Genomic DNA, 15,773 nt, shown 5'->3' with positions numbered 1-15,773 from the left:
CTTGACCCTCCCCTGATCATGATGCCTCTCTCTCTCTCTCTCTCTCTCTCTCTCAGAAATAAATAAAACGTTAAAAAAAGAAAAAGAAAACAGAATAAGCTTGAAAATAGAACTGGGTAATACCAGTAATAAAATGATACTAACATAGTTTCTAGCCTAACAACAGTGGTCAAAACCCTTTAAAAATAAAGAAAAGTTATGTAGAGAAGTGAGACGGGACAAAAATGAAAGTGAAGAATCCAGGAGAATACCAAATATTACATGATGGACTGGAACCTAGATCTAGCTCTCTTGACTCCCAGGCAAATGTTACTAATACCAGGTTGCCTTCATAATGGAAAAGCAATAGAAAATGTTAAATTCTCACTTATTAGACTTCACTTTCCCTTCAATAATACTGCATAAAGTTATTACACTGCTTAAAAGCACCAAGGTTACTTAAATGTACCTCAAAAGCAATTTTTTTCTACCTGAAGAAATGGATAACTTAAATTGTTTGACACTTCAGGTCTAGAAATATAATTCTATTCTAGGAAACGTATTTTTAAAAAAACAATAGTTGGCATGTTGCATGAAAGTAAGGATTTCTGTTTTGTTCACTACTGAAACACAAACTGCAAGATATATAGGAGACATTCAATATAGGTTTCTTGAATGAATGAATGTCCCATTCTGGAGGGGGACAAATGGAAAAAAGGATTTAAAATTATTTATATTTAATCATAAGTTGGGCTTGTCAAGACAGATTATATAAGTATGATGTATTACTTCACCTATTTTGTGATTTTGATTTTTATGTTGCCCTCAATTTTAAAAGAGTAGGCAAGATGTGGAAAACAGTTCGGTAGTTTCTCAAAAAAATTAAAAATAGAATCACTATATGATCTAGCAATTCTACATCTGAGTATACACTCAGAAAGAATTCAAAGCAGGGTCCAGAAGACATATTTATACACTCATGTTCATAACAGCATTACTTATTACAGCTAATACATTGAAACAACCCGTGTCTTATCAATGGATGAATCAATAATATAGTCTATACATACAATAAGATACTACTTAGCCTCAAAAAGGAAAGAAATTCTGACTCATGCTACAACCTGGATGAGCCGTGGCATTTTGCTAAATGAAATAAGCCAATCACAAAAAAACAAATACTATATGATTCTACTTGTATGAGAGAACTTAAAGGAGTCAAAATCATAGAGAGAGAAAGCAGAATAGTAATAGCCAGAATCTGTGCTGGGGGGGTGAGGGGAGACAGGGAGTTACTGTTTATAGTTTCCGTTTAGCAAGATGAAAAGAGTTCTATAGATAAATGGTTATGATGGCTGCACAAAATGTACAACGTGACTGTACATTTTAAAAATGGGTAGCGGGGCACCTGGGTGGCTTAGTCGGTTAAGCGTCCGACTTTCGCTTGGGTCATGATCTCGCGGTACGTGGGTTCGAGCCCCGTGTCGGGCTCTGTGCTGACTGCCAGCTCAGAGCCTGGAGCCTATTTCAGAGTCTGTATCTCCCTCTCTCTCTGACCCTCCCCTGCTCACGCTGTCTCTCTCTCTCCTAGAAATAAAAATATAAATTAAAAAAAAAAAAAAAATGGGTAGTAAAAAAGACAGTAAATTTTATTTACATTTTACAGTATTTTTAATTGGGGGGGAACGATCCCAAAAAGTATGTTCCATTTCTAGAACATCCTTGCTTGAATTAACAAAAATACAGAAATGGAGAACAGACTAATGGTTGTCAGGAATTAAGAAAGGCATAGGAGTAAGAAGTGGATATGGCCATGAAAAGGTACCATGAAGGACCCTTGGAATAACAGAATTGTTCTGTATCTTGGGGCGCCTGGGTGGCTCAGACAGTGAAGCGTCTGACTCTTGACTTTGGCTCAGGTTATGATCTCAGAGTCAAGAGACCAAGCCCCATGTGGGGCTCTGTGTTCAGCATTGAGCCTGCTTAAGATTCTTTCTCTGCCCCCTCCCCTTCTCTAAATTTTAAGATTTAAAAAAAAAAAAAAATTGTCTTGTATCTTAATGTCAGTATAATGATTATAATATTGCACTAAATATATTTTTATAAGATTTTAGCATTGGGAGAAACTAGGCAAAGCATATGGGGGATCTCTGTATCATTTCTTTTTTTTTTTTCTTTAATTTATTTCTGAGAGAGAGAGAGAGACAGCATGAGCAGGGGAGGGTCAGAGAGAGAGTGAGAGAGAGAGAGAGTCTGAAACAGGTTTCAGGCTCTGAGCTGGCTGTCAGCACAGAGCCCGGTGTGGGGCTCGAACTCACAAACCGTGAGATCATGACCTGAGTAGAAGTGGGATGCTTAACCGACTGAGCCACCCAAGCGCCCCTGTGTCATTTCTTACAACTGCACATGAACCTACAATTATCTCCAACAGAAAAGTTTAATTCAAAAATTGAGGAGGCAAATCCAGCTCCACAGTTTTATACATAATACTCCACATCAGAAATTTCAATGCAAGGAGTGGAAAATCATGCACGTAGTTTCTGATAAAACATACATACCACAATGCTAATAGCACTTGGATAATAATTTCTAAAAAAATCTCATCAAAACATTTCTCCAAACGATGATGATGATGATAATAAAAATGACAGTAACAGGTTCCTCAAAAGTTCCTCAAAAAGTTAAACATAAAATTACTCTGATTCAGGGGCACCTGGGTGGCTTAGTCGGTTAAGCGTCCGACTTTTGCTTAGGTCATGATCTCGCGGTTCGTGGGTTCGAGCCCCGCATCGGGCTCTGTGCTGACTGCCAGCTCAAAGCCTGGAGCCTGTTTCAGTCTGTGACTCCCTCTCTCTCTGACCCTCCCCTGCTCACGCTGTCTCTCTCTCTCTCTCCTAGAAATAAATAAAATATTAAAAAAAAAATTACTGTGATTCAGCAATTCCACTCCTAGAAATATACTAAAAATTGAAAGCAAGGATTCAAATAGATGCTTGCACACCAATACTCCCAATAGCCAAAACATGGAAACTCTACTAGCATCCATGTACAGATGAGTGGATAAACAAAATGTAGTACAAACATATAATGAAATGGTGCGCCTGGGTGGCTCAGTCAGTTAAGCGTCTGACTTCCTTTCAGGTCATGATCTAAGGGTTCCTGAGTTCAAGCCCTGTGTCAGGATCTGTGCTGACAGCTCGGAGCAAGGAGCCTGCTTTGGATTCTGTGTCTCCCTCTCTCTTTGTCCCTCCCCCACACATACTCTGGCTCTATCTCAAAAATAAATAAAACATTAAAAAGTTTTAAAAAATATACAATGAAATATTAAACTATTAATAAACAACAAAAGAGGATTAAGTTTGGATTCATGCTACAATAGATAAAACACAGGTTATCACGGGGTGGGGGGTAATGGAGAGTTATTACTAACGGTTAGTTTTTGTTTCAGGGGGATTCAAAAGTTTTGGAATAGATACTGGTAAAGGTTATGCAACATTGTGAATGTATTAAACACTAGCGAAATCTAAACTTAAAAATGGACGAAATAGTAAACTTCATATGTGTATTTTATCACAGTAAGAAAAGTGGTAATAGCAACTATAATGTATTTAGTGCTTACAATATGTCAGGCACTGTGACTTTTAAATAACATACAAGAATTAACTCAGTTAAATCTCTATGAGATATGAGATAAGTACTATCAATCCCCACTTTATAGACGAGGACATAAAGCAAGACAGTCTGAGTAACTAACACACAACTAGTAATTAGTGAGCTAGAATTTGAATCTAGTCAGTCTCATTCCTGATGCTCTTATTAATCTATGTTGTTTCTATAACTTTATTAATAAATGATGACTATTAGCAAAGAAAAGACTCAATTCAATGATCCCTACTTGGGGAATAAATGAAAAGAAATAAAACATTGTTAAGTCAAATTAACATTAAAAATTGGATGAATAAAGAAAATAGAAATAGATTTCAAAAAAACATGTTCAGGGGCATGTGGGTGGCTCAGTCGGGGCATCTGACTTCGGCTCAGGTCATGATCTCATGTTTCATGGGTTCGGGCCCCGCGTCAGGCTCTGTGCTGACTGCCAGCTCAAAGCCTGGAGCCTGTTTCAGATTCTGGAGGCTGGTTGAGATTCTGTATCTCCCTCTCTGACCCTCCCCTCCTCACGCTGTCTCTGTCTCTGTCTCTGTCTCTCTCTCTCTCAGAAATAAATAAAAACACATTAAAAAAAAAACAAAAAAACCATGTTCAGCTTACAGCCCATAAAGTCCATGGCCTATAAAATAAAGAAAAAGGTACCAAACTGAAGTTTTAAGAACTGTGAAGATATCAAGGCTGCAATTCAGAAAAATATACTACAGTACTGCACTGCCTCCTTATCTAATAAATTTTGATGTAAAACATACATTCAAGAAAGCACACAGAGTTCACAAAGATCACAAAGCATAAATGTTGTGTAACCAGCAAAAAAACAACATCCTAATATCCAGGGGGCCCTTTCCCCCATCACTGTACCATTCTTGTATTAATTTTTAAGAGATCAACCACTTTTTTCCTTGCAGTTAATGTGACAGAAATGTTCCATTCCAATTTCTATAATGATTTAAGCAGTCAAGTAACACATCTACTACTTCATTTGATAGTGCTTAAAAAGGAAAAACCTAGTATTCAAAAAAATATTTAGTACCTTTAATATCCTTACTGTTACCATTGATGAAATAAACTATTCCATCCTAAAAAATAATCCCATTCCATTAGTTAGTTGTTCAGATTTGTATCCACTGTATTTTACTTCACAAAGAAGTCTGAAAGAGGAAGTAATGAGGGATGCAACATACCAATACTTCCATGTAGAACATTTTGTACCACTCAGGCTTCTACTAAAGGAACAGCATGAACTTGATATCAGAAATCTCATTAACCATGCAAAAACTTCAAAGGAATACCTTAGTGTGGAATGATAGACCACAGTAGAACAGTTTCAGTATACAACTTTCAAGTCACTTTGAAATTGGCTACTTTCACCTTAGAGGAAGCCAACAAAAGCCCTGGGACATATTTGGCAGCCTGTCCTCTACTACTGAATAATCTAATTATAGAACTAGATACTGATGCCACTAGAGTTCAACTATTACACCCTACTCACTATGTCCTAATACAGAGACACTGCACTACTGGCCCTCAGAATCTGAAGACTTAATATACTAACCTTTAACAACTTCAAAGGTCCATGGCAGATGGCAAATTAATCTGTAAAAGAGTCAACAATCTCTATGTCATCCATAGTTGTGAGAACTGAATAAGCTAACCAGAGGCAAAGCACCAAGAATTAACTTAAAACATGCCCTGTGAGGCTGGTGATAGAATGGGATCACTAGTGAGAAAGCCTAGCCAAATACCACACACCAAGTAGTAACAGTCACATTTGAAGATTGTGTAGTTTCTGATCACAACAAACACTAATGACAAACAAGTATTAAAAGGAAACCTTAGGGGTGCCTGAGTGACTCAGTCAGTTAAGCACCCAACTTGGGCTCAGGTCCTGATCTCATGGTTCAGGAATTTGAGCCCCATGATGGGCTCTGTGCTGACCACTCAGAGCCTGGAGCCTGCTTGATTCTGTGTCTCCCTCTCTCTGCCCCTCCCTTCCCTCTCTCTCTTTCAAAAATAAACATTAAATTTTTTTTTAATTTAAAAAGCCACTTTAATGCCATTTCATTAAATTTCTGCATTTCTCTCTACCATTTTTTTATTTGGAAGATGAGGTACCCACAGTATACAAAATAATTACCTAAGTATAAATTTAGTGTTTAAACTAAATGGCTGAAGCTCTAGCTTATAATCACATAATGAACTGCAAAAGTATGAACATAATGATAATTAATATCTACTCTTCTCTCATTAAGCAATATAAAGAATCAAACCCAACACATGATTTCAAAATATGGGATGGGTTCAATTCTTTATATAACCAAGTGCAAATCATTCAATAGATTCTTAAAGGTCTCCAAAGATGAGGTTCTCCTACAAGCATTTCTTCAAATATTTAATAGTCCCTAAGGTCTAGAAATCAATTGTATTCAGAGTGAATATCAAAAGACATCATCTATTTGTTTTCCTCAATGGTAATATCCACTAGTTTGCTGCAAATCATTATTATTTTTTCAACTTTGACCAATCCAGGTTAAATGATTCTTATTCATTAAGCTTTCCCATAAAGGACCCATTTTTAAATTTCTGATCATTTCCTGGAGACTTTACTAAAGTCTTCCCAATTTTTTTAATATCCTATCTAGCATAAGAAGCTCAAAATTAGATACAATGTTACTAAAATGTTTACATAATAATTACTCTTCACAATTATTACCATGTGATATGTGATGCAACATATACCTATAAAACATTATTTAGGCACCAAAGAACATAATAAGAGCTGTCATAATACAATCAGCAAGTCCTACTAATTCAGTCTTCAAAACACAGCCCAAATCTACCCATTTCTATTACTTTCTGTTTTCAGCAAGATAAAATCTCTCTCACCTGTCCTAATACAATTGCCTATAAAGGTCTCCTTGGTTCCATCTTTGTTACCCAACTATCCCCATTCCTTATCCTTAGAATCCAGAATCCACTCCCCACAGAGCAGTCACAGTGATCTTTATCAAAAGGCACTCCCTTGTTTTGAGCCCTCGAGTAACTTTCCTTTGTAACTAGGAAACCCTTATCCTGGCTTACAAAACCTTAAATGACTCTGCCCCTACCTCTGGCCTCTTGTACCACTCTCCCCCTTGCATGCTACATTCCAGTCACACTGACCTGTCCCTCTAAAACTCCAAAAGCTCAAAGGGTTTTATGTCACCAGGATTCCCAAAGCCTGGAATGCTCATTGCTCTGATCATCCCCATTGTAGGCTCCTTCTTTACGTGCTGGTCTCAACTTAAAAGTCATCTACTCAAAGAATCCTTCTGTCCACACTATCTAAAACACCTTGTAACTCAACTTACTCCTTACCACATGACCTTTTAATCTCTTTCACAGCACTTGTCTGTGAGATTTATTTTTTACTGTTACAGGTCTTTTCCCACTAAAATGAAAGCCCCTGAGAGAACATTGTCTTCTTTACTCCTATTGTCTTCTTTACTCCTAAAATAGCAACGAGTACACAGTAACTGCATTCAAGAAAGTATCTGCCAAATAAATGAACAGGGAATTGCTACTCAAACTTCATAAGAAGTTCAGGGGCAGAAATTAATTTCCCTGATCTCCCCAGAGTCCTGACACTAACTCTTTTATTCTTATTAATGTTTTCATTATAGCACCTGTCACGATTTACTGCATTTATCTGTTTACACATTTGTCTTCCCCTACTGAACAGTGAAACTTCTTAGGGTCAGAAAGCCTTTAGAATCCATTTTTGATTCACAACACCAAGCATGGTATGGATGCAAAGTAGGAGCTCAAAAACCTTTGTTGGATGTGGAGGAGGAGGAAGAGGAGGAGGAAGAAGAGGAGGAGGAAGAAGAGAACAGCTAATATGCACTGAGTACTTACTACATGCAAAGAACATTCCCCATACTCAACATCTGAAACATGTTCAATCTCATAATTAATCAAGAAAAATAAAGATGATATATCTTTTCTGTAAAAATCTCATCTGATTTATAAACACAAAAAAATCTGGGCATGCCATGGATCCTAAGGATTTGGAAAGAGCAAATTCTCATACTCTCGTGCTATAAAAAAGTGGCACAATTTGAGGATCATTTGGCAATATATGACACAGTTAAAAGTTCCCATAACCTCCAACCCAATAACTTCATTTCTGGGTAATTTTCACTTCATTTAAAACTTAGTAACCACAGGGGCACCTGGGTGGCTCAGTCGGTTAAGCATCCAACTTCGGCTGAAGTTTCTGAAGCCTACTTTGGAATTCTCTGTCTCCCTCTTTCTCTGTTCCTCGCCAGCTCACACTCTCTCTCTCAAAAATAAACATTAAAAAAAATTTTTAATAAACTTAAAAAAACACTTAGTAACCACATAGATACACATACACAAAAACAAAATTTTCACAAAACATTTTATCCATACTGCCTGTAATACAACCTAATACTTTTCTATCCTATTTTAATTCCTAAACTGATTTCAGAACCCATTAATGGCTTCCAATATGCAGTTTGGAAAACCTGCCAAAGATCTGAAATACAAGCACAAGGATTCCTAATCAGGAATGTTCAATGTAGCATTGTTTTTAAAAGAGAAAAAACTGGAAACAACCTAAATACCTATCAACATGATAAATTAAAAATGATGTATTCATATAATAATGTAACTGTACCCCCAGATAAAAGTGATAATTATAATTAGGTTGAACCACAGGAAACTGTCATTCTTGTAGGTCAAAAAAGGTAATGTATCAACAGTTTCATATGAATTTAAAAGGCATGCTTCATGAGGTGCTTGGCTGGCTCAGTTGGTTAAGCCCCCAACTTCAGCTCAAGTCATGATCTCAAGTTCATGAGTTCAAGCACTACATCAGGCTCTCCACATTGGGCTCTATGCTGTAAGCATCAGCATAAGAGCCCACTTTGGATCCTCGGTCTCCCTCTCTCTCTGCCCCTTCCACACTGTCATGCAGGCTTGCAATCTCTCTCTCAAGAATAAACATTTAAAAAAATAAAAAATAAAAGATATTTCAGGAAAAACAAGTTACAGAACTGGTAGAACACTGTTTAAGTCAAGTTTGAAAATATGCAAAACAATATTATGATTTGTATATAAATGTATTTCTATGTAGTAGTTTCATAAAAACAGGCATTAGGAATGATCAACACCAAATTCACGGTAATCATTACCTCTATAAAGAAACTGAAATGTAATCCAAGAAGGTGCTTCAACTGTATGTGCAATTTTTTCTTAAAAAATGGAAAAATATGAGAAAATGTTAAGATTTAATACAGACATATGACAGACATATGAATGTTAATTATATTGGCCTCTGTATTCTCCTGAATGTTTGAAATATTTTTAAGAAAAAAAATCTGTTAGCCAAATAAAAAACACTTCTGTAGCCCAAATTCAAACAAAATCCCATAAAAGATTTCTTTCATTGGCTTGAAATGCTAAAGCTTAGTCCTAGCCCTTTAACTAGGGCCCCTAGCAAAAAACAAAAACAAAAAAAAGAAACACCTTTTTATGTAATTCTCAATTTAAATAGTTCTTTAAAATATGTCAAGAAAAGATTTACCCCTGGAAAATTGGTCTTATTCCTCCTTCCAGTTTAGTGCTATGTATTTTACCATATTTCCATTTTTACCTTTGCTGCCAAGAAAACTCAAATCCAAATTTTATTCTTAGTCATTGAATTATGCTTCCTCCTTTTCCTCCTTATATTTTATTACATTTCTGGATGAAATAGGATAGAAATAAATTCCAAGAAAATAAAAGTAACCCTCTTGTTCCAACATGCTAAAGTTTTTACTACCACCACTTTCTTCCCTGACCCAAGGAATGTACAGATACAATTATGTATACATGTTCACTAAAGTAAGACTTCAGGGCATATAGGATTAAAGTGAATATGCTGCCAGTGAAAAATAATTAGCAATATACTAACCAAAAAATGCATAGAAAAGGCCTAGATGGCTAAAATTTAATAAGGTAATTAAGTTTGGTCTCTTCAAAATCATATGCTTTATATGCTTTGTTTTCTAGTACACACTGTGGAAAATACAGAAGTCCAAAAAAATATGTAATACTGTAATTCAACTATTAAAAAAAATTCATCTTTTTTTTAATTCTTACATCAAAAAACTTCAAGTGTCCTTTCCCACAGGTATTTTCCCCATGCCTGAAGACATTCTGGCGGTTTCCAGAATTTAGCTTTACTTTTCCTTCTGTCTGGACACTTAAAATGTCTGATTAAGCCAGGCTATATAATCATTTAACCACCATACATCCCCCCTAACACACGGTATACTACAAAACAGAAAAATCAAAACCATGGGTCACATGAAACAAATCCTCTATTTAATCCATTTCTTAACTTCTAAAACTTAAATGCCAAATGCACTTATTAAATAGATTAGGTTAATTATTCTTAACAAACTAGGTCCTAGGATATCAATCAGCCTTATTTCATTTCAGAATTAAAAGAGGAAATAAAGCACATATCCCAAGTAACAAATTTTATGCTGCAATTTTCAAGTTTGTATTTCACAAAGACTTTGAAAAGGTTATTTTTAACAGAATTGAAGCACTTCACTCAGCAAAAGAATTACAATCCAATTTAGGTTTTAAAAAGACCATTTACTCCCTACTTGCTATTACAGCAGGATTGCTCTGATATAAAGAAAACTATACTCTCTTTACCCTCAAGAAATAATACACAGTCTACTGGCCATCACTCAGGTTCTTCTAAGAGGGGTGGTAAAATCGCACTGCTTTCGAGGGCTAGGAAGGAAATCTAAATAGATGAACAGATCTGAGAAAGTACTAGGAAGAATAACTACAGACTGTAAGCTCCACCTAAAATAATTCTAAATCAACTTCAAAAGAATGCTAAAACAAAACATATCTCAGCGAGACGGACAGAATACACTGCAAGAAATGTCTGACTGCCAATCAGATAACAGTTAAAAAAAAAAGTTGGCAATGGCACAGAGAAGTCAGACCTCACCCACATTTGTGGTGAGTGTTTACATTGCTGTTACCTTTCTGGATGGCATTCTAATAACACACATCAAAATGAAAACCATGTATTTCCTTCAACCCTGTAACTAGACTCTTAAGTTATCCTACAGAATCATCAGAATCAACAACTGTACACATAATGCACATGTACAATATACAATAAATTTAAACAATTTAAATATCCAGTAATAAGAACACTATTAAATTAAGGCTCACCCATTCAATAAAATACTAAAGAACTCCTTAAAAGAACAGAGGAGAGGTGTGCCTTGGGTGGCTCAGTCAGTTAAGCATCTGACTCATGGTTTGGGCTCAGGTCACGATCTCACAACTCATGAATTCGAGCCCCACATTGGGCTCCACGGTGACAGTGCAGAACCTGCTTGGGATTCTGTCTGCCCCTCCCCTGCTTGTGTGCATGCACTCTCTCTCAAAATAAATAAACTTAAAAAAAAAAAAAAGAAGAACAGAGGCACCTGGGTGGCTCAGCTGGCTAAGCATTCAACTTTTGCTCAGGGCAAGTTCAAGCCCTGCATCAGGTTCTGTGCTGACAGTCAGAACCTGAAGCCTGCTTCAGATTCTGTCTTCATCTCTCTCTTGTCCTCCTCCGCTCATTCTCGCCCTCCCCTTCTCAAAAATAAATAAAAATTTTAAAAATAATAAAAGCTAAAATTTTTTTTAAAAGAACAGAGTAGATGCAGATATACCTATGCGGAAAGCTATCGTGAACATTAATTTTTAAAGCAGAGTACTATGAGACAAGATGGCGCCACCTGCCGAGCTCCAAGTCTGTTTCTAGTCACACCCAGAAGCATGATTGCAAGCCACAGCTGAACAGGGTTGGCTGGTGTCAGATGTGGGTTTTCTTTTTCTTTTTTTTTTTTAATATTTTTATTTATTTCTAGGAGAGAGAGAGAGAGAGAGAGACAGTGTGACCAGGGGAGAGTCAGAGAGAGAGAGGGAGACACAGACTCTGAAACAGGCTCCAGGCTCTGAGCTGGCAGTCAGCACAGAGCCCGACGCAGGGCTCGAACCCACGAACCGCGAGATCATGACCTAAGCAAAAATCGGATGCTTAACCGACTAAGCCACCCAGGTGCCCCAGATGTGGGTTTTCTAAGAGCTGCTTATCACCAGCCAATCTGCACCCAACAGGTCGAGCAGAAACAAACACTAGCTGCCCAACAACCTGGGGCAGTTACAGAATTAAAAAGTGGACCCCCTGTCCTATACTGAGGAGTTTCTACAGCATTAGAATATTCACTACAAATCCAAGTAAAAATTTTCAAACTGCAACCCAATAAACCCAGCAAAGACCTGGCAAAGTTGATGATGTTTATGGCACCAATTGGTCACTGCTACCCAGAACATCTTGACAACTTTCCTTAAGGGCTGAAATATCTGCTTTCCTACAATTACACTATCCTGAACATAGATTTCCAAAAACATTTTGCAAAGCTTTGATCTATGGGAGAAGAATATGATCAACTCATCAAGTTTGCTCTTTTTTTTTTTTCTTGAGAGAGAGAGAAAGAGAGCACTTAAGAGAGAGCACATGAGAGGGAGCAGGGGAGGGGCAGAGGAAAAAGGGGGGGAGAGGAAGAGAGGGAGTGGGAGAGGGGGGAGGGGGGAGGGGGAGGGAGAGAGGGAGAGAATGAATCTTAAGAAGTCTACAAGCCCAGCACAGAGCCAACGTGGGGCTCAATCTCATGACCTGAGCTGATATCAAGAGCTGGACACTTAACTGACTGAGCCACCCAGGCACCCACTACTGCTCTTCTTTTAACTTCTACACTGCCATATAAGCGTCTAAGACTTTATATACTCATTTGTGACAGATTAAAATAAAAGTGTGAAATACTGAGGCACCTGGATGGCTCAGTTAGTTAAGCGTCCAACTCTTGATCTCAGGGTTGTGAGTTCATGCCCTGCACTGGACTTTGCACTGGTCATGAAGCCAACTTAAAAAATATAGAAGACGAATGCCTTGGTAGCTCAGTCAGTTAAGAGTCAGGACCTGGCTCAGGTCATGATCTCACAGTTCATGGGTTCCATCCCTGTACCCAGCTGTGTGCTAACAACTCAAAGCCTGGAGCCTGCTTCTTAGTCTCTGTCTCTGTCTCTGTCTCTCTCTCTCTCTGCCCCTCCCCCACACATGCTCTTTCTCTCACTCTAAAAAATAAATAAACGTTAAAAAAAAATTTTTTTAAGCTCTCTGTGGGGCACCTGTGTGGCTCAGTTGGTTAAGGGTCTGACTTCAGGGACACCTGAGTGGCTCAGCTGGATAAGCATCTGACTTCAGCTCAGGTCATGATCACATAGTTTGTGGGTTCGAGCCCCACATCGGGTCTGTGCTGATAGCTCAGAGCCTGGATCCTGCTTCAGATTTTGTATATCCCTCTCCCTCTCTGTCCCTCTCCCACACATACTCTCCCTCTCTCTCAAAAATAAACAAACATTAAAAAAATTTTTTTTTAAAAAGAGTCCAACTTCAGCCTCAGGTAGCGATCTCACAGTTCATGAGTTCAAGCCCCATGTCAGGCTCTGTGCTGACAGCTCAGAGCCTGGAGCCTGCTTCGGATTCTATGTCTTTCTCTCTGTGTGTGTCTCTCTCTCTCTGCCCCTCTCCCTCTCATGCTTTGTCTCTCAAAAATAAATAAGCTTTAAAAAAATTTTACAAAAAAAAAGACTACAGGGTGAAATACTAGAATGGCGGGCACCTGGGTGGCTCAGTTGGTTAAGAGTCCAACTTCAGCTTAGGTCATGATCTCACAGATCGTGAACTCCAGCTCTGCATCAGCCTCTCTGCTGTCAGTGCAGAGCCTGCTTCAAATCCCGTCTCCCTCTCTCTCTGCCCCTCCTCAATGCTTTCTCTCTCTCTCAAAAATAAACAAACACTTAAAAAGAATAAAGTGGGGGGCGCCTGGGTGGCTTAGTCGGTTAAGTGTCCGACGTTCGCTTGGGTCATGATCTCGCGGTTCGTGGGTTCGAGCCCCGCGTCGGGCTCTGTGCTGACTGCCAGCTCAGAGCCTGGAGCCTGTTTCAGTCTGTGACTCCCTCTCTCTCTGACCCTCCCTGCTCACGCTGTCTCTCTCTCTCTCTCCTAGAAATAAATAAAACATTAAAAAAAAAAATTAAAAAAAAAAAAGAATAAAGTGAATATAGTATTGCAGAATTCCAGGTGTACATTTTAAGGAACAGCAATGCAACTGCAGCCAAGGTATCTCTGAAAGTGATGACTGAACTCTTCAGAAGAAACCTCTGAAATGATGCCAAGACTGCCAGTGTTATCACAATTCATGCTTCTCTAAAGTCACCAAAGTATTAGTTGCTGCCTTGACCTTCCTCCTGGGAAAAGAATAGAAACAGGACAGTGACTAAGAATCTCAGTGCAGTATGCCATAAGAAAAACAGGTTCCAAACACAAGGAAAAGTTGAAAAGGTTATGAAACTGCTTAGGAACAAAAGAAGAGAAAAACTCAGAGGTGTTTAACTTCTCAGCTATCCATCTGAGTCATGATTCCCCAAGATTTTGCAGAAATACTATTGCCACTGAAGAGCTCTAAAGAGATGTTTGAAGTGAAGATGATGCTCTAGAAACTTATCTCCAGATTGGTGGGAATTCATGAGCTTTTTCTAATGTCTATCCCTCTGTGCAAAGGTTTCTACAGCAGCACCAAAGAGAAGGAGTAAGATCCTTCTGTTTGTGCACAAACATCTCCTAACCTGGTAGTCCCAGAGATCAATCAGTCATTGCTCATAATTGACGCCACCCATTTTGTTATGGACAAGAACTCTGAGGAAATAATGACAGCAGGAAATCAATGAAAGAGATTCTAAGAAAGAGATAACAGCTCAAGGATCTCAAGTCCTGGCCCAGTATAAAAACACTCTAAGAATCTGATGATGTCTGCTACAACTCTGACTCAGTTCTTCTGAACAAATAATCTCTCAGATGCAGAAGAAATTCCAGGGTTAAGACTAGGTAAAATCAAGAGTACAAGAATATCGGGGCGCCTGGGTGGCTTAGTCGGTTAAGCGTCCGACTTTCGCTTAGGTCATGATCTCGCGGTTCGTGGGTTCGAGCCCCGCGTCGGGCTCTGTGCTGACTGCCAGCTCAGAGCCTGGAGCCTGTTTCAGAGTCTGTGTCTCCCTCTCTCTCTGACCCTCCCCTGCTCATGCTTTCTCTCTCTCCTAGAAATAAATAAAACATTAAAAAAAATTTTTTTTAAATAAAAGAGTACAAGAATATGGAGAATTAGATGCTAAAGCTTATATTCTAGGAACAGAAGTGCTGGAAATTGAGAAAGAGGAAGAGTATGCTGAGAACAGAAAAGATGCATAGGGAAGTATCTGCCTCAGTGAGGTAGAAGATGCTAATGGTAAATAGGTTGATGTGATATCACTCTTCCAAGGAAAAACAGCAAGAAAATCTCCAAGAAGCTGAACAGCTTCAAGGAGGAGCCAGAATGTCCAATCAAAAAATAAGCATTCCTTCAGAGAAAAGCAACTGGCACGTTATATAACATAAACTTCTGAAAAAGAAAAAAACAGAATGAAATAACTTCCAAGCAACTTTTCCATTCCAAAAAGACTGTTAAATTTGTGTCATTAATCTGAAAATTAGCGAATCAATGATGTTCATTTGCAGTAAAAAGTCCAGAAGGGTATTTTGAAAACCACCAAAAAAAGCACTCTGTAGAACAATGATTGGTTGGATCTCTTTTTTAAAAACAACTCTGCAACATAAAAAGGAGCCCCATTATAATCAGATTTTAATTAATGACAGTGTAACAATACTGGTTCATCAATCGTAACAATTATGCCACATTAATACATGTTATTAATATGGGGAAATAGAGAATAGGTGATGTGGGAACTTTCTATACTATCCATAGAAATTTCTGTAAACCTAAAACTGCTCTAAAACAATGAAGTCTATTAATTTTTTAAAAGCCTGCACATGTAAACAGATTTGTGAATAAACATTTGTATCAGCAAAGAGGTGGCAACTGCTATACCAAACTATTAACAGTGGGTTTCTACAGAGAGTGAAACTGGAATAAAGCATGTAACAAATTTCTACATCATAC

At 38.0% G+C, this 15,773-nt stretch overlaps 1 protein-coding gene and 1 pseudogene across 4 annotated transcripts in view; one reads left to right on the top strand and one right to left on the bottom strand.

Moving 5' to 3' along the window:
• ADIPOR2 (adiponectin receptor 2) overlaps positions 1-15,773 on the bottom strand; it is a 123,338-nt gene that overhangs the window by 58,510 nt on the left and 49,055 nt on the right. The gene's annotated exons all lie outside the window — the stretch shown is intronic.
• Positions 1,787-14,508, top strand: LOC144227432 (protein SDA1 homolog; annotated as a pseudogene).

Source organism: Crocuta crocuta, unplaced genomic scaffold, assembly GCF_008692635.1.
Source record: "Crocuta crocuta isolate KB4526 unplaced genomic scaffold, BGI_CrCroc_1.0 scaffold72, whole genome shotgun sequence".
Classification (NCBI taxonomy): Eukaryota; Metazoa; Chordata; class Mammalia; order Carnivora; family Hyaenidae; genus Crocuta; species Crocuta crocuta.
The sequence above is the reverse complement of the archived record's forward strand: the minus strand, read 5'-3'. Positions and strand labels throughout refer to the sequence as shown.